General features: G+C 39.2%; 1 long non-coding RNA gene across 1 annotated transcript; it reads right to left on the bottom strand.

The window, feature by feature from the left end:
- Window positions 1–10974: 10974 nt before the first annotated feature.
- On the bottom strand, window positions 10975–16073 carry LOC140578395 (uncharacterized). The gene is made up of 6 exons (XR_011982538.1): window positions 15996–16073; window positions 14221–14265; window positions 14089–14137; window positions 13106–13199; window positions 11453–11604; window positions 10975–11343 (listed from the first exon to the last, which is right to left on the bottom strand). It is a non-coding gene; the product is annotated as an uncharacterized lncRNA (long non-coding RNA).
- Window positions 16074–19830: the final 3757 nt, after the last annotated feature.

Below are 19830 nucleotides of genomic sequence, written 5' to 3'. Positions count from 1 at the left end.
ATCCAGAAGAGCATTTGTAAGGCCAGGCTCTGATGTTGGGTGTGAAGGCCTGGTTCACAATCACTATTCTAGTTCATCCCAAAGGTGTTCGGTGGGGTTGAGCTCAGGGCTCTAGTCAAGTTCTTCCACACCAAACTCACTCAACCATGTTTTTATGGACCTTTTGGAGAGTGCACTGGGGCACAGTCATGCTGGAACAGAAAAGGGCCTTCGAGAACTGTTGGAAGCATAGAATTGTCCAAAATGTCTTGGCATGCTAATGCACTGTTTCCCAACCCCATCCTCGAGGAACCCCGGACAGTCCACGGTTTTGCTCCCTCCCAGCTCCTAACCAATCAGGAACACCAAATACCTGGTACAGGTGCACTGGGTGCTGAGAGGAAGTGAAAACGTGGACTGTCCGGGGTTCCCCAAGGACTGGGTTGGGAACACTGTGCTAATGCATTAAGAGTTCCCTTCACTGGAAATAAGGGGCCTAGCCCAACCCTTGAAAAACAACCCCATACCATTATCCCTCTTACTCCAAACTAGCTGTCCATCATACTCCAAACATCCATCAGGCTGCCAGACAGAGAAATATGATTTGTCATTCCACAGAACACATTTACTCTGCTCCAGAGTCCAGTGGCGGCCTGCTTTACATCACTCCATCCAACACTTGGCATTGCACTTGGTGATGTGAGGCTGAGATGCAGCGGCTTGGCCATGGAAGTCCATTCCATGAAGCTCCCGGCACACAGATTTTGTGCTGCAGTTAATGCCAGAGGACATTTGGAACTCTGCAATTATTAAGTCATTAAATTGTTGGCAACTTTTACGCACTATGTGCCTCAGCACTCGTCGACCCCACTCCATTACTTTACTTTTTTTGGTCTGCCACTTTGTGGCTGAGTTTCTGTTGTTCCTAAATGCTTCCTCTTTGCAATAATACCACTTAAAGTTGACTGTGGAATATCTAGCAGTTAAGAAATTTCACAAACTAACTTATTGCAAAGATGGCATCCTATGACAGCTTGAATTCACTGAGCTCTTCAGAACAGCCAATTCTTTCAGAACGTTTGTAAATCTAACTGCATGGCTAGGTGCCTTCAATGATGTGAATTCAATGATTAAGAGGTGTGTCCCGATACTTTTGTCCATGTAGTGTATATATGCAGTACTGTGCAAAAGACATTCAAAAGAAATGCTTAAAGCTATTCCTCTGGGTAGTAAGTGCACTTCTGCTCAGAAAAAAATGCAATTTAGCATTAGAATATATCAAATTAAGAGTAACACAATAAGAACTAGTAAGAATATCTTCTGTTCTTCAGAAGTTACTGATATCTAGTTGGATGGCTCAATGAACATCGCTTCAGTTCCCAAACCTCTTTTCAGGGGCACCTCAGCCATTTATTCAATTTCACCACCAGCTCACTTAATTAATTAATTTAATTAGGTAAAAAAGTCAAGGAGATATTGATTAGCTATATGAGGTATGCTAGTGGTCATTAGTGGTCAGGGGAGTAGCTCAACATTCTGAATCACCTGACAAAATGTCATCTTGGGGTCCCACGCCCCTCTTACGTTGCATAATTTATTAATTTTATGTATTCAAGGGCTCCTGTAAAGTGCTGTGCTCCCTGAATCTCTCAGGGTATCCATGGCCCTCCTGCACCCCTGCTAGTGGTCAAGTCAAAAAATATGTGGGTGTTATTGGATGGCTGCTGCAAGTACTAGGATGATTTTAGCATACGTTTTGACATGGCCAACACACGTTTACACGAACATGAACATCATTTAAACAATTTTTTTTGGCTGCCTAAGACTTTTGCGCAATACTATATGAGTAAAAATTGAAAATAATAAAAAGGCTCTAATGCATAATACAACACAAAAGCAGTGGGTGTGCTACATAAAAGGCTTTAACTGCCATATACTGGAATGTAATACAATTCAATGTGTGCATTTTATGTAAATGTATTTATGTATTTATTGGGGCTCAGCTAGAAAATAATAATTTCAAAGAGTGTATATCTGCTATTTTTATATATAACAAAAGTGTATGTTAGTTACATAGTACATGCATTGTATATTTCCTGTGTAATTATTCAAAAAAGTTTCAGTCACTTGTGATATTGGTTTCCTCAGACAGGGAATATATATATTTTTTTAATTGTTGGAGGGAGTCACGTGATGCCTTCGACCTAAGTGGCATGGTCTCGCTGAGCTCCCACGAACATCGCGCTATTTTCACCTTTTTACGCTGAATTGTGTGGCTATCTCACTGTAATTCTCAGCATTAATGTCTTAACCATATCAGGAACCATATCAGGTCCAGGTACCTCCCAACTAGAAATTAGACAGGGCCGCACGACGAGAAAAGGCCAAGAGACCGCTAATCAAGGTAACAAAGATGGCGGTCCCCCGGCCGAACAGTCCAGCCTTGCACAGGCTGTAACTGATAATTTAAGTGCCTTCCTGGACAAGAAATTTGTTTGTTTTGAATCGACGTTAGACGCAATTACAACCCGTTTAGAGGACAATACGAAACGTATCACAGAAGCGGAGAGTCGCGTCTCCCAGACTGAAGACAAAGTAGCGGAACTTCATAACAAGATTGCGGCGCTGGAAAAAACTGTACAGTCCCTCTCGGAGAGGGCAGAGGACGCCAAAAACAATATTCGCATCATAGGTTTGAAAGAAGGAGAGGAGGGTCGCACACCTGTTGAGTTTTTCCAGACTTGGTTGCCGAAACTGCTGGGAATTGAGACCAAACATGACACAGTTAAAATTGACCAGGCGCATAGAACACTTGGTCCGCTCAAACCCAACCGCACACGCCCTGTGTTGATCAAGCTGCATAACTACTCGGACAAGACTAAAATACTGGCAGCTGCTAAGAAGAATGGCCATCTCACATATGAGGGCAGTGACATTTTTCTCACACAGGATCTGTCTGTCAAGGTCAGAGAGGCGAGACGGGCATACAACGACGTCTGCGGTCAGCTCATTCAAAGAAGAGTCCGTTTCGTGATGCGATACCCTGCCAACCTCTGTTTCAACTTTAACGGGTCAGACTACTCTTTCCACTGTGCACAAGATGCACAGCCGTTTTTGAGCGGGTTGGTCTGATATTGTTCTACTTACACGAATGGGGGGGAGGAGCGCAGCGTCCCTTTTTACACAATAGGTAAATATGTGGACAGACAGGTACTTTAAAGACATTTCACAGTTCATTTATAGACTTTGTTCCTGATTCTGTACCTGCTATGTGCTGATTTGGTGCTGAGTGATTGTGCCCAGCTAGAGCTTATATGTTATAGCCGCTTAGTTACTGTTATGCAAGATTTAGCGTGATGGGAGCGGGGGGGATAGATAGAGTTTTACTCCGTCTTTCGGTGTGGTGTGGCTACTTTTTTTCACATTCTCCACACATTCGTATTCGAGCTTGATTGTGGGGGTGGGAGGTATTTATCAAAATTCGTTTTTGGTAAAGGGGTGGGGTGGTTATGGTTCTGTTTTGGGTTTTTCGTTGTTCTTTATTTTGACCATTGTTTGCTGTTCTAACAACACAAAACCCTTTCATGCTTGGATTTCTATATTATTAACACTATTTCAATATAGTGGCGCAGTTTGATTATGAGTGATCTTAAATGTAATGTAAAAGGTATTAACCATGTTATTAAAAGGCAAAAACTTCTTTCTTTTTTTCAGAAGGAGAAATGTCAAATTGCATTGTTGCAAGAAACCCACCTCTCTGATACAGAGCATATGAAGTTGCGGAGAAACTGGGTTGGCCAGGTTTTTTTCTCTTCTTATAAGTCTAATAGTAGGGGAGTTGCAATTCTTTTTCATAAAAATCTATCCTTTAAATTTGAAAAATCAGTTAAAGATAATGAAGGTCGTTACGTACTGCTCTCAGGCTTCTTGTATGGGGAGCATGTTTTGATTGGTTGTATCTATGCTCCCAGGGGATATGAGCCTCAAGTTATTGGCTGATTTCTTCATTTTCATGCTCTCGCATACTCTTGGGAGGGGATTTTAACTGCGTTCTAGAACCATCTATAGATCAGTCCCCTACAAGAAGAGTTAGGCAAAGGAAAAGTCTTAGGCTTTCAGAATTTTGCAAGGATCTGGAATTGTTTGTATGGAATGTGGTGGAACGGGAGCTTCGTGCCCTGGATGTGCATCCCACAAATCTCCATCAACTGCAAGATGCTATCCTATCAATATGGGCCAAGATTTCTAAAGAATGCTTTCAGCACCTTGTTGAATCAATGCCACGTAGAACGAAGGCAGTTCTGAAGGCGAAAGGGGGTCAAACACCGTATTAGTATGGTGTTCCTAATAATCCTTTAGGTGAGTGTAGAGATCCATACCGTAGACAGTGGCGACTTAACCCTTCATTATTGAGCTGTCCTAAATTTCTGCAGTTTCTCAAACAACAGTGGAAATTCTTTATTGAAACTAATAAAGCTCCCGAAATCACTCCGTCAGTCTTATGGGAGTCAGCAAAAGCCTATTTAAGAGGTGTAATTATATCTTACACCTCAGCTAAAAAGAAAGCTGCAAGGGAAAATATAGTGGAACTTGAAAAGAAAATTCAGATTCTGGAAGGAGATTTCAAATTGTCACCTTCCAGAGGTGTGTCCCAGCAGCTTACTGCAGCCTGTTTGTCTTTAGATCAGATATTAACCAAGAAGGTCAAATCATCTCTCTTCTTTGCCAGGCATAGACTTTATGAGTCAGGAAATAAACCTGGTCGACTTCTTGCACGGCTGGCTAGGGGGAGGACAGAGACTAATGTAATCTCATCCTTAAAGGATACTTCTGGGGCTCATAGGTTTGAAAACAAATACATTAACAAAATTATGAAAGAATATTATCAAAATCTTTACTCATCAGAATGTCATTTGACATTCTTATAGACCCATTAGCTTCATTGGGGTCGATGCTAAGATACTTTCTAAGCTGTTGGCTAGAAGACTTGAGGTGGTTCTTCCTAACCTTATAAACCCAGACCAGACGGGCTTTATACAGAAGCGTTTTTCTGTCACAAATATAAGGAGACTCTTGAATGTTATTCAATATACCAATCAACAAAATTGTGAAGCAATCTCTGTATCTTTAGATGCAGAGAAGGCTTTTGACAGGGTTGAATGGTGCTACCTGTTTGGGGCCCTGCAGAGATTCAGTATAGAGAGAGAATTTCTAAAATGGATTCAAACCATCTACCATTCTTCTATGTTTTGTGTTATTACTAATGGTCTACGGTCAGATCCTTTCCCACTTGCCAGAGGCACCAGACAGGGATGTCCGCTGAGCCCTCTTTTGTTTGCGCTGGCTTTGGAACCTCTAGCAGAGGCTATTAGACAGAATAAAGATATAAATGGTATATTGATAAGAGGCGATGAGCACAAAATTGCATTGTATGCGGACGACATTCTGTTGTTTTTATCATCACCTGAATTATCTATACCAGCAACATTATCATTATTTGATGAATTTAGTTTAATCTTGTCACACCCCGATCGTGCTGATCCTCCTGTGCCACGCCCCCCTCGTTAACCTCATGTCGATTCCCAGTGTTTCACGACTGTTTTCAATTGTCTTTATTAGTTCGATGTACAGGTCCTTCTCAAAAAATTAGCATATTGTGATAAAGTTCATTATTTTCTGTAATGGACTGATAAACATTAGACTTTCATATATGGGCCATTCCACCGAATGGGTGCCATTTCCGTCCCCAGGAAATTTCATGTATAAATGTGCACAAAAAATAACTGTAAAATACATTTTATTATTAAGCATAGTGTCTTGTACATTGACCTAATTGCAAAATTAAGATATATAATTAAAAACATTAACAAAAACTACCTAGAACACTGAAAAAGTAGCATTTGTTACCTGTCCCCGCTCCCTAACTATACACTTTACCTTGAAATATAATTATTAAAATCCTTCAGAGATTTAATTTTTTTTGCATTGTTGTGTGACTCCAAATCCCATCTATGCTTTGAAAATATTTTTTTCATAAGAAAACCATAATATTTAAGTTAAAATACACATTTTAGTTGTGTCCCTAGATTTTCACTCAGTCTTGTTACCCTACCACATTACCCCATCTGAAAAATTTGGAACATTCCACAAGTCACATGTTCAACAGGAAGTTGCATCAGTTGGATCTTCTGCAGGCCATGGGAAGACCAAAAGTAAGTTCCCTCCTTTTTTTCCCTCTGTATTTGATCAAATTTTAACTATGACTGAGGAGGTCAATCTCAATGTTCTGTCCTGATACCTAAATTAATTCTTGGATATTATCTGTTTATTTTTAAAATACAAATTTTTGGTAGATAACTAGAATGTGCTCAGTGTTCTCGTGCTATTAGCATAGCCACCATGTAGTTATATTTCATGTTTTTGCTAATTCTATACTAAAAACTCAGTCCTGTTACTTTCAGTCCTGTTACTCATATAAAGAGTAACAGGACTGAGTGCCAATAACAGGAGTGAGTAGAGCCCTCTAGTTTATTGATTTATTAGTGTGAATATTAGTCAGTGTAATACTATTCAACTTTTAAGTTTTACAGTTGAATTTACTGAATTTGTTGAGATTTAAGATCAGTTTCACAATGTGGATACCATACACTGAAAAAAATAACCCATTGGATGAACTCAATTAAATTGTGGGCAGGATTTCCACCCAATAAATATATATAGCTCCAACTCAAATGAAATACATCCATGAACTATAATTTAATTGAGTTAGTCCAACTAAGTTTTATCAAATGCAGCTACAATAAAATAATTACAATAAATAAGTTAAAATTATTTGTTTGTCCAACTCAAACTAATACTATTAATAGGAAATAAAGTTATTAAGTTATGTTTTCCATTTTTATTTCCAATTAAGACATGAGACAAAACCTATTTGAGGTGATTTTATTGATAACCAGTAAAACGAAAGGTGCTGCTTACACTGTAGTTTTAAATGTTAGAACAACCTGGAAATCACTTACAAGGCTCATTAAAAAAAAAATTTAAAAGGGATTTAAGAGCAGTGAACTGAAACAGTATGTAAAAGCTTCATAACTGGTGAAAAATGAATTCCCAGTTATTCCGAATCCCTGAGCAAAAAAAAAAAAAAGGCTCTTTGTATAGATGGAGAGCTTTGCACTGCTTTACAAACAGGGGATACCAATGTCTGGTTTTAATAAAACAACCATCAATGAGGCAAAACAACTTGTCATGACCTGCTCGTCCGATCCTCGTGTGTGCCACACCCCCTCATTATCCACGTGTGCTTCCCCGATTGTGCCCAGCTGTTCCCTGTTGTTTCGGCTCGTTTCATGTATATTAGTCCACGTCTTCCTTAGTTCGGTGTCCGTCATTGATGTTGTTTACCGTGTTGGTCCTGTCAGTGCCCATTAAAACCCCGTTTGCCTGCACTTTCGGCTTGGCTTGCCTGCTTGCTCGCTCGCCCGCACACACGAACATAACAGAATGACGGATCTCGAACTAAGGAAGACGTGGACTAATATACACGAAACGAGCCAAAATAACAGGGAACAGCTGGGCACAATCGGGGAAGCACACATGGATAATGAGGGGGTGTGGCACACACGAGGATCGGACGAGCAGGTCATGACAACTTCTATAAAATTTTCTTAATACCAACTGAAGAACAGTTTAAACATCAATTATAAAACATTCTAAATATACAGCAACTGTATATGTAATAAAAGCTGAACATCAAGGCTATAGAAAATATTTGCAGGAATTACTTTTACCCCTGAGAAATTTTAAATCTAACAGGCTTACATCTTATGTTAACATGCAGATAAGTGCAAATGAAAAAGAAAAATATTTTACTAATCCTGAAAAATGAAAACCTATAAATAATAATAATAAAAATAAATAAATTAAAAAAATACACCGTGAAGCCAAACTCTTCCATGTAGGTCATGTACAAACAATATGGCAAAAGCAAAATTCCCTCTACTTTGTTCAGTCCAGAGATATACGGTCCTGTACCTTGTTTTCTTCCCCATAGTACAAACAGTTCAATACTCATAACCTGAAAAACAGTTTTTGGTGTAGTATCCTAGGGGCTAACAGAAACTGGTTGCATCGACCACTAACCCATCTAATAACTAATATGGATACCCATATTCATTTAAATGTAACAAACTGTAAAGTTTGACTTGTTACACAAAAAAGGTTCTGGCCATTCACAATCAAAGGGAATTACAGTTTTGTTGTAATCTGTTTAGATCCATTTCAACTTGAGTTGTGGGGGAAAAAAAATGGATGCGTGAAAAAAATGGATGCACCAGCTGACACTGCCATCAGCTTTATGGCAAGTTGAAAAGAGTGGAGGGTAGAGTCAGACTTCAGTTAGCATGTGGAGGCGAAGCAGGCTAACTTGAGGTGAAGACCATGGAATTCCAAACTTAAACCCAATCAACCCTTAGTTTGTCTGGGAAGTGCAAAATCACTCTACTTCCCATGGTTGTATATCCTTCATCATTACTGTTAAACAGCTTGCAGTCATATGTTAAAGTCCAGTGAATAACTTCCATAGTCTGCCTCTGATAGTCATTGGCTGTTGACTGAGCCAAAAATTAAAATGAAAAACCAAAACAAACAAAAGTGTACTTTGTCTCCTGGTGTTTACCTGTTATGCAAACAACTTGATTTTTAGCTGCTGTATCTTTGTATTCAGCTTGTGCCCATCCAAATCCATTATAACCTTCTGGAAAAACTCGAAGGTATACTTAAGGTTTTCCGGAAAGCTTAAATCAAGGGCATAAATGAGCCCAAACAGCATGATGAACCCCATGATGACACTGCCTACGTTGCTCAGGACTTTAATGCCTTCAATCACAATTCCCACATCCTCTGACTCCTCAGCACCATCTCTTCGGATCGTGTAAATCCCCATGACTGTGTTTGTGATGTCCCTCTCTGCATCCTCAGCGGCGGAGGCCTGAACAGCAACACATACACACAACACTTGCGTTAAGAAGAATGCTGAACAGTAAAAACCATAAACTAAAAACACTTCAAATGTGAAGTTGGAGTCACACAGTGTTAAGTGGTGAAGGACTTGCAGACATGACCTATCCCATAGCTTGAAATATTTTACCTAAAACATCTAGCCATGGGTATGGATGGTGGTGTGCCATAGAATTTTCCTCCTTACAGTGTATGGAATCAGATAGATAGTGGTGCTTGATCACAGAGCAAAGACAACAGCTGACAGACATGTAGGTCTGGATGTTCAGTACTTGCGTGAGAAGGAGGAAAAAGTGTAAGACCTGGGACTGCATATGTACAAACCCGACAGCCAGCTTGATCTGTCTCAGATCTAATAACAGCAGGGAAGTCTAAAAATCCCAATATATACTGGAAAGTTTCTCAAGCATTTGGTAAATGCTGGTCCAGCATTTATATAAATATAATATTGTATGTGTTTGATGAAAATTGCTAATACTTTTAAACATATACTGTATATAGTATTGTGTACAGTAAAAACTACTTTGTGGAGAAAATCATTTATATTTAAAACACAAAACACATTTGTGAATTTTTCTTTGCATTATGACACATGTAATTTAATAATAATGTGCCATGGAAGAAGTAACTGTGTAATGCCATATGGGAGGCATATTGTGATATACTTACCAGATATTCCTTGAAAAAAGAGTCTGGATCCTCATTGAGGTAGATCACAAGGCTCCTCAGGATGCACTCCCTCCTGATGTCGATGTCACACTAAAGCAGCGGGAAGAATCAAGATAGAATTTAGCCAAATGTGGGTGCAACGGCTGAACAGGGAGGAGAGCAGGTTGTCTAAAGAATGCCATTGGTTAGCGTGCGAGTTGGGTGAATTAAATGTAAATGCAATTAAGTGCTTTGGATAAAAACACCATATAAACAGGCCATTTACCATTTCTTAATGAGCAGCTAAGGACAAAAAACCTTGCAATAAATCACCTCAATACAGTGTAAGCATTTCCCATGGGTTTTTACTTACAGAATCTTTGATTGCCAGGACGGCCTTAATCTTTTGCCCCTTCACTCCTCCTCTCTTGTTAAAGATCTGTATTAGTTTTTCTGAAAAATGGTCCAGCTGCGCCAGTAACTTCGATCGCAGTGGCTTGGTGGTGATCCGCAAGAACTCTGCATTTATCTGAAATTTTTAAATAATATACAATGTACTGTAAAAAAATTCTAATTGCAATTGGGCAGCCATTAAACACCATGAACAATAATTAACATTACTTACTTCACTCTCGAGAAACAGGGCGGGCCATCTGTTTTTGAATTCCCCTATCATAAGCCTTTGTTCCACAATCTCCCAGCGTCTGTAGGAGAAGGTTTTTTCCATTTTTGCTTTAATCACCACTGCATTGTCACGCTTTTTTAGTTCTGACAATAGAGCAATTCTCTCATTCTCCAAGCTTTCTGTGGATTCGCCTTTTGGGTGCAGAGGAATGTAGTTAACTTCCGCCTTCCTTGGTTTCTTAATATTAGCTGCAGCCTTTCCTTGGCCTTCTCGTTTGTGCTTCAAGGAGTTTACACGGATCTCAGGATGTCCAAGTCGTCCAAGCTTTGTTCGATAGTTTTGCATTTTATACTTAAGTGACTGTTTCCAACCCCCAAACCCTGTCTCAGATCCCAGCTGCCCCAAACAAGGGTGGGCCCTGGTCAAAGCTACGGCTACCTCCTCACATTGATAGTCTTTCGGGTATTTAGTGTATTTCATCATTTCTTGAGCTAGGCCATCAAGAATGACTCCTTTCAGCTTAGGGCCAGGGTTGAAGTATGTTCCGTTGGTCTCAAACTCTATATTCTTTTGGTGTAGCTCAAACTCAGCATCGTACGTGAACTTAGGTACCACAAAAATTTTTGGCCAGGAAGATAATCCTGAGAGCTGCGTTTCTGGGGATGAATGCGGGGTTGACGTGAACAGTGTATCATCACTGCAGGATGAGGCTAGTGATGAAGCTGGGGTTTGAGGGTCTGGGCACATGGTATTTGAGGTCTCAGCAGATGAGTCTACTGTGTCCAAAATGATGTAGGGCTCCACAGGTGACAGTATAGGAGAGTATATTACTTTCAGCGTGCTTTTATTTTGAATTTCTGACACTGAAGTTAGGTTCATGAACTCATTAAAGTCAGCATCCATGTACTGCAATCGGAAGTCCTCTTGCAATTGAAAGAATGTCTTTATCAATGTTTCCAGTTCTTCCACTGTTGCTGGAATTCCAGAAGCCAGAGTCAATTTTCTTGAATCAGACTCATCACCAAAGATTATCCGCAGAACAGTTTGACTCGCCATTATGGAACACTTTTAATCTGAGCATAAACAAGGGAGAAGGAGAATAATACATGAGCATTATGTGAAAATGTGTAAAATAATAAGACTTAGAAATTTGAGGTACATAGGCTTAACAATGACACTAACCTTTAACGATGATGAATCTTTTCAACATTACCATGCGCAAACCCCCAATTGTGTACTCCACAAGGGGATATGAGTCTTCCAATTCAGCAACCTCAATCAGGGCAACCTCTCTAGTGGGTGAGGCAGTTAGCTCAAATCCACCATAATGCTCCCTATACCAAGGACATAAATCTTTGACTAGAAAAAACAACTTCTCCTTAATAATGCACATTTGAATGATCTCATTAAATTTAGGCAGTCCATCTACAGAGCCATGCACAATAAGCATCCCCTCACTGTAACGTATACCACTGCAAGACACATTTTTTGCCATATAAACCTCAGTAATATCTGGGTATCTCTGCCTCAGTGCAGACACTACTCCCTCATTAAGAACATCAACAGGCATGATTGAAACATTTGTGACCTCTAATGATGACTTTTTGAGACTGGAGGAGTGTGTGTGGTAGGCAAGCATGAACTGGTGTTTAATAGCTAGTGAACGAGGTATATTTTTAAAGCAATTTGTATGACGAACAACCTTCTTGAAAAAGCTGTGTTTAGCCTCAAATCTCATTGTCCACAGTGCTATCAGAGGTCCGAAGCAACGAATCATCTGCGGATAGTGCTCTAAATAGTGATGTTTTGGTTGGAGCTTGATTTGTGGAAAAAGTTCAAGATACCGCTGTCTGTGATCATAAATCTTGGCCTCAAGATATGCAATTGTCTCATCTGTATGAAAAAGAGCCACAACCAACTCAACTACATCCTTAAGGTCAAGAATCACCTGCCATGCTGGCTCACCTTCTGGAACAATTTGCCCAATTATAAAAGGAAGCAATCTTAGCAAAGTCCAATTTTCATGTGCATTGCCACCAATACTGTTGCTTGATGTGAAAGTGCGTGGTATGGCATGGGGCCTATTGGTTTTGTCCGCCCATTTGTACGGAAATGTCTGGATTAAGCTGTTAAGATCATTAAGAGTGAAGTATTTTTTGGAGATCAATAAACTAATGCAGCGTGCAAGCTCAACTGGAACAACACCCTCAAAGAGATCATGCACAATGTCAGGAGGATAACCAGTGTTAACATGAAAATATGAAAGGTGTTCTGTTAAAACACACTGTTTTTTGACACCACAGCAAATAGTTGAGTTCTCCTGAGCAGTCTGGACATGAACATCATGGATGTTTCTGGTTCTAAGTTGGAAAGCACCTGACTTGACATCCTTAGTCTGAAATTCTGATTTATCACCCGTACAAAATCTGCATATTGACCCAGCAGAAAAACTCTCAACAAATCCACTTATCCCATGAGCGGCAAGATTGTCGGCTATTACACACTGGACAGAACCTTTAGCAAACTGACCAAGCTGAGAAATAAATACACCATGATTTTCTAAAATGCACAAGTCTTGCAAAAGTGGCTGCAACACTTTTTCATAGCCATAAGCCTTGACATCATCAGACTTGCAGAGAACAGCTAAATAGATCGAGGCTAGTGTTGAATGTGAACCTGGTGGAACATTACCTAAAACCCAATAGACACCACAGAGTTTGTGCTTCTTACGAGATGTTCCAAGAGGGTTACATATCTCAAAATCGTCAACATAAAGATTAATTGCTATTCTCAAACCTTCACCAGACAGAAAATTATTTTGTTTATAGTACTCACCGTCTCTTACAGTTCTGTATTCATGGACACCAGTTGATAGCTGGTCTATTTTTGGAGTTTCAAGATGTTCAAGGACACCTTTATGAGAGAGCAACTGTTGCAAAGATTGTAAAACAGGGATATATTGATATGTTCTATTTCTGTGGACATCTAGTATGTACTCAACCGGCTCTATAACACCAAAATGAGAAGTGTAGTACTGTGTACGTTTATATGCAGTAGCAAGAGGCCCATCTTTTGCAATAGCTATGCCCAACGGGTTAGATTTGCACAGAAGAGTAGAAAGTTCATCAACTACTGACTCCTCAATTTGCAGTTTATGGCTCTGGAATATATCTGATACAATACTTCTCGTCACAGGCAAAGATACTGTACTTAATATGTAGTGAAGTTCTGAAAGGATCTCGTCAATAACTGCCTTTGGAGTGTGAACAATATTTTCCAACTTCAATAAAAGGCAAGCAATTTTCTCTTCAATTAAATTTGGCAGGTGTAATTCTACAGCATCACCACTACCTAGTGTTTCATTTTCATAATCTCCATCCACAGACTCTGTTGATCCATCTTCAATGTCTGACTGATGTAACTGACTGCTTGTCCTGATGATATTAGCTTTAAAGTCTTTTAATGAATGTTGGTTGTGTTTCCTGTTTTTGTGCGTGTTGAATGTACTGTAGATATTAGTTTTAAATGTGCATCCTACAAACACACACTGAACTGTTTCATAATGCCTGAGATGTCTATTGATGTGTTGAAAAAAGTCCCTTTCTGTTGCTAGTTCTCTGCATGAGCACACATGGCACTGGAATGAAGATACTTCCACCTGCTTTGAAGTTTGCTGCTTAGCATGAGTTTTATATGTGTGATTTAGTAGCTTATTCCAAGTGTTAAACGTACACAGGCAATCTGTGTATGGACATGGATATCGATAACTGCCCCTAAAATGCCCGTGAGTCTGCCTAAAATGCTGCAACAGTAAATACCTGCTAGCTAGTTCCAAACTGCATTCTTTGCACTGCCACATGTATTATTCTGAAAAGGAGAACAAAGACAATAAGCATATTTTACACCAAACAAATGACCATAATACAGATCAGCTTGTGCCAATTACTCACTATCAGTAGGAGGCTGCCCCAAGAAGCTTTGTAATGCTGATCAAACTGCAAAAGATGAAATAAATACATTAGAGGTGCAAATTCACTTGCTGGAATTCTGAAAAGGTGACAATGACAACTTTGCATTTGACCACTCAGCAATGTAAAGGACAAACTAACATTTTTATTAGATTAGCAATGATTTTACAGCAGCACTGAAAGTATATATAATAAAACAAGCATGTAAAAAAATAAACTGCCAATTTTATTTAAAGAAAACAACAATAATAATAATAATAATAATACGTTATAGTACACTTATTTCATCAAATGTTTGTTAAGGCACAGTGAGCATTTGTCTCTCTGGACAACTTCAGAACAACAGAGGAGAATAAAACTCAGTATGATAAACTCAGTCTGTCCTGCCTGCACATGAGGGGAGAGGGAAAAGCGCAGTGGAGGTGCTGCTGTTGAGCCGCACGCATGAGAAAAGTTACAATATACTAGACTTGTGCGCATTCTCTCTTTCCTCTGGATAGTATAAATAAGTAACATTACGGTGATTTTCTTTAGTTGCTTTTTAGAGGTGTTACGCTAACTGTTAAAGTTGATACCAAAGCATAACCTAAACTACCGTTCAACTTGAGGTAGCAACGGTTGCGACATGGATTTCGCGGTTGTAAAAGTTAGAAGAGTCAGAATATAACCCTGTTTAACGTAACCACAGTTCACTCCCACTCCTACAACAAGCGGTCTTCTGGCCTGCCTGAGATACTTAAGCACAGCAGCAGGAGAGGCTAACGTAACCTTATTAGCAAAAAAAAAAAAACGCCAACTCCAGCTTTAATCACGTTATAACCAAGCAAAATTCACCTTGCTTTAGGGCTGCACGATACATCAATTCAGCATCGTCATCGCGATGTACGCATGCGTGGTAGTCACATCGCGGCAGTCACGATGCAGGGCAAAATAAAAAAAAAATTGTGTGTGTCTGATTTAAAAATGTACTTTCTATATTTCTAAACTTTCTACTCAGGGATCTATATTTGTCTAATATAAAGTAACTCATATTTAAGGGCTCTTTAAAAACTACAAAGCACACGTTGCTTCACCTACTTCATGCATGCAGTCTCTGCGTGCGCATGGCGAAATGAGCGCGGGACGGGAGAAAAGCGCCGAAATGGAAGATTTGGTCGCAAAAAGAAACGCAAAGTCGGTCATATACAGTATGGACTTATTACAATTTATTTACCACTCTGGTTTTTTTTTTTCAAATTTTGTGACAAAATATATTTACTAATCTGTTTTCAAAAAAGAAGTTGTTGAATAAATGTTAAATTACTTATTTTGTCACTCATGTTAATTCCTTAATGTGATATTGAAGTGTCCTCTTTTCATTCACAAAATGAGTTCCCTTTCATCAGGGTAAAAGCAACATTCATTATTAATTATTAATTTGCCTGAATTGACAGTGAATAAGGTGAGTCAAACTGTTTATGAAACAACCCAAAAATATGCTTAAAGTATTTTATTTCAGGGTTTTGATTATACTTTTACATTTTTTTATTCTTTGAAAATGCTTACAAAATTACCCCAATTATTCTTGAATTATTATTTGATTTTTAAGCAGTTCAAAACACCTGATGAACATAAATAAATTTGTACACATCGCAATATATATCGAAGGGAAAAAATATATCGCAATGTAATTTTTTCCCAATATCGTGCAGCCCTACCTTGCTTAATATAAAACATACTTTGGTAAATAGCAAAGTAAAATACACAAAAATACTTACCGAGGAATGAACGTCAAGTTAAAGTCAGTAACGTACATGTAAATGTATCATCCTCCCCACCGGTGTTGCAGCCCTAATGAGAAAATGCCTTTTTCAAAATGGTAGACAAAGATTAGTAAAGCGTGTTCTCGCACATGCTCAGTGGGTGGTTCCCTAAACGAACTAATTTACTTTACGTTAATGAATCTCATATGTGAAACTATTAAAACTTTTTGTGTTACAGCTATTAAACATACATGTATATTTTTAAAATTGATATATTTAAACAAAGCAAACTATATTTAAATATGTCATATTTAAGAGGGGCTTGAATCATTTTTTTGAGTGTACTTACAGGGTGCCAATCCACCCCTAAGTGCTGCAGAAAAGCAGCGACGCTATCGTGCTCGACGTGATGCTGACCCAGAGAGGAGAGAAAGATATTTAGAGAAGGAACGAGAAAAATACAGGGAGGACCTAGAATCAGGCAGGAAGAAAAGGATCAATAAACTTAGTGAGAGAGAAAAGCGCAGACGACGCAAAAAGTGGAGGGAAACATACCATAGAATCAAGGACTGGAAAGAAGCTCTACAACACCTCATCACCCCTGCACACAGTCCCCAGCTATCAGCAGCACAAGCTGTAGATCCACAACCAAGCACTTCCAGGTGTAGTTTATGAAATGGGTCAAGTGTCAAAGAAAATGTGCAAGGGATGAAATAGGGCATGTGTGTGTGTTTGTTGCAATGTAATAAAGTGTTGTGCATAGGGCTGCAAACCTTGGAGGCAGAAACCTCGAGCAGAACCAGACTCAAAAAAAACTTGATTGCATTATAGTATAAACTTCTGCTTATCAAGTCACAGAGATAATGCAACAGTGCATTTTAACAACTGCAATGTGTTATTTAATGTGATGCACAATGTGTGTTTTAGGCAACATAATCAAGGGCAGAGAAGAAGACGAAAAAAACTAAAGAATCTTCAGAAGCAAATTCAAGAATTACAGGTTCTGTTGAAGAAACAAACCCAAAAAACAGAAAAGTACAAGAAATCACTAATTTGCAGGATAGTAAGGGCCTTATAATTGATAACGAAATTGATATGGTAAACGAGTTTAATGATTATTTTTCAAGGGTGTTCACAATAGAGAACACAAGTAATTTACCACCAATTAATACGAATACAGCATCGTCTATGACCAATATATGTATAACTGAGGTTGATGTGATACTAAGCCTAGCTAAACTCAAAATAAATAAATCGCAGGGGCCTGATGGCATCTTACCTTTAGTCTTGAAAGAGATGAGGGATATTATTAGCCAACCTTTGACTTTAATATTCCAGAAATCGTTATCTGCGGGTGTGGTACCATCAGATTGGAAGCATGCTAATATAACACCCATATTCAAAAAAGGGGATAGAAGTAATCCAGCAAACTATAGGCCAATCAGTTTAACTAGCATTACTGGAAAAATAATGGAAGCTATAATTCAAGTGAAAATGGTAGATTACCTAGATGCAAATAACATTATAAAGGATAGCCAACATGGATTTAGGAGAGGTAGATCCTGCTTAACGAATCTGCTTGAGTTCTTTGAGGAAGCTACAAGTGAAATTGATCACAAAAAGGCCTATGATGTGATTTACTTATGATGTTGTCCCCCACAAACGGCTCTTGTTAAAGCTTAAAGCTGCAGGAATTTTAGGAACTGTGGCAGCTTGGATCAAAAACTGGCTAACTGATAGGAAGCAGCGAGTAGTTATTAGAGGCACTATGTCACAGTGGGCCTCCGTTTATAGTGGGGTACCGCAGGGTTCAATTTTAGGACCACTATTGTTCCTAATTTACATTAATGATATTGACACGAATACATACAGTAAACTGGTTAAATTTGCAGACGACACTAAGGTGGGCGGGGTAGCAGATACTAATCAAGCAGCAGAGAGGCTTCAACGGGATCTGGATTTAATTAGCGAATGGGCTGATACTTGGCAGATGAAATTTAACACAGATAAATGTAAGGTAATCCATGCAGGGAGCAGAAATATACAGTACAGATATTTTATGGGTTCCACTGAAATAAAGGTAGCTGATTACGAGAAAGATCTCGGTATGTATGTGGATGCTTCCATGTCCCACTCTCGCCAATGTGGGGAAGCAATAAAAAAGGCGAACAGAATGTTGGGTTATATCTCTAGATGTGTGGAGTTTAAGTCAAGGGAGGTGATGTTACACTTATATAATTCCTTGGTAAGACCCCACCTAGAATACTGTGTGCAGGTTTGGTCACCATACCTCAAGAAGGACATTGCTGCCTTAGAAAAGGTGCAACGAAGAGCTACGAGAATGATTCCTGGTCTTAGAGGAATGTCTTACGAGGAGAGGTTAGCGGAACTGAATCTGTTCAGCCTTGAGCAAAGGAGACTAAGGGGGGATATGATTCAGGTCTATAAGATTCTAACGGGTCTGGATGCTGTTCAGCCAAATGACTATTTCAATATTAGTCTAAATACTAGAACTCGTGGCCATAAGTGGAAATTAGCGGGAGAACATTTTAAAACAAATTTGAGGAAGCACTTCTTTACACAGCGTGTAGTCAGAGTATGGAATAGTCTTCCTGCTATTGTAGTGGAAGCTAAAACCATGGGTTCCTTTAAATCAGAGCTAGATAAGATTTTAACAACTCTGAGATATTAGCTAAGTTCTCCCCAAACGAGCTTGATGGGCCGAATGGCCTCCTCTCGTTTGTAAATTTCTTATGTTCTTATGTTCTTATGTAAACAAGTCCAGCGCATGAAAAAGAATAATGCTTCTCCACACACAAAAGTAAAAAGGCAGATGAGACAGCTTCCACGTGCGGCCATTCAGAAGACACTTTTGTTTCATGAGTCTATGTTACAAGACATCCGAAACAAATACACAGCAGCACAGGGGGAGAGGGAAAGGCAAATAATTTCAAAAATAATAACAGGAAAAGTTCTGAAAAAGTACAGGCTGCAACGCTTGGCTCAAAATTCATAGGGCTTTTCAAAGAAAAGATGGAAAAATGAGAAAAATGGGAAAGTTAACTACACCTACCAGCGGAAGCAGAACAACAGGGTTGGAGATAGTTTGTTAAGCAGAGTGAGAGCTTTCTACTCAAGGGATGATGTGAGTCGCATCACAACTGGGAAGAGGCAGACCATCACTTGGAAGAAAAACAAAAAGCAAAAACGGTTCCTTTTGGATACCATGAAAAATTTGCACATGAAGTTTTTGGCTGAAGAAGAAAGCTGCATCTCTTACTCACTCTTCTGTTTGCTTTGATCTTTTTGGGTTGTTCATCCAACTCTGAGTGACCGGGACACATGCATGTGTAAGATCCATGAGAATCTGGGTTTTATTGTGCAGAAGCTGCACCACTTGAAAGTGATCAGCACCGTCAATCTGCATGACCTTGTGAAAGTCATCACATGCGACACAGAAAACATTAAGTGCATGTACGGCGAATGTTCTGAATGCAAGGACCTCTCTTGCCCAGTCTCAAGCCAGTACAATGCAGAGAGTCAAGTGACTTATCTCCAGTGGGCAAGAGTGGATAAGGAACACAAGAATGACCCCACTGGCAAAACATCTAAAATCATAATCAAAAAAGAGTTCCAAACCACACAAGAAGAACTGCTGGAACTGCTGAACCTGCAACTGCATAGGTTTAAGAGACACATTTACAACATCAATAATCAGTTTAGCCACTACAAGGCACTGAGACATGGCTTGAAAGCACATGAATGTCTAATTCATGTTGACTTTTCCGAAAATTACCTCTACAAGTACAGCACAGAAATACAGGCAGTTCACTTCGGAGCATAACACCAA

This window comes from Paramormyrops kingsleyae, chromosome 14 (genome assembly GCF_048594095.1).
Source record: "Paramormyrops kingsleyae isolate MSU_618 chromosome 14, PKINGS_0.4, whole genome shotgun sequence".
Taxonomy (NCBI): domain Eukaryota; kingdom Metazoa; phylum Chordata; class Actinopteri; order Osteoglossiformes; family Mormyridae; genus Paramormyrops; species Paramormyrops kingsleyae.
The sequence above is the reverse complement of the archived record's forward strand: the minus strand, read 5'-3'. Positions and strand labels throughout refer to the sequence as shown.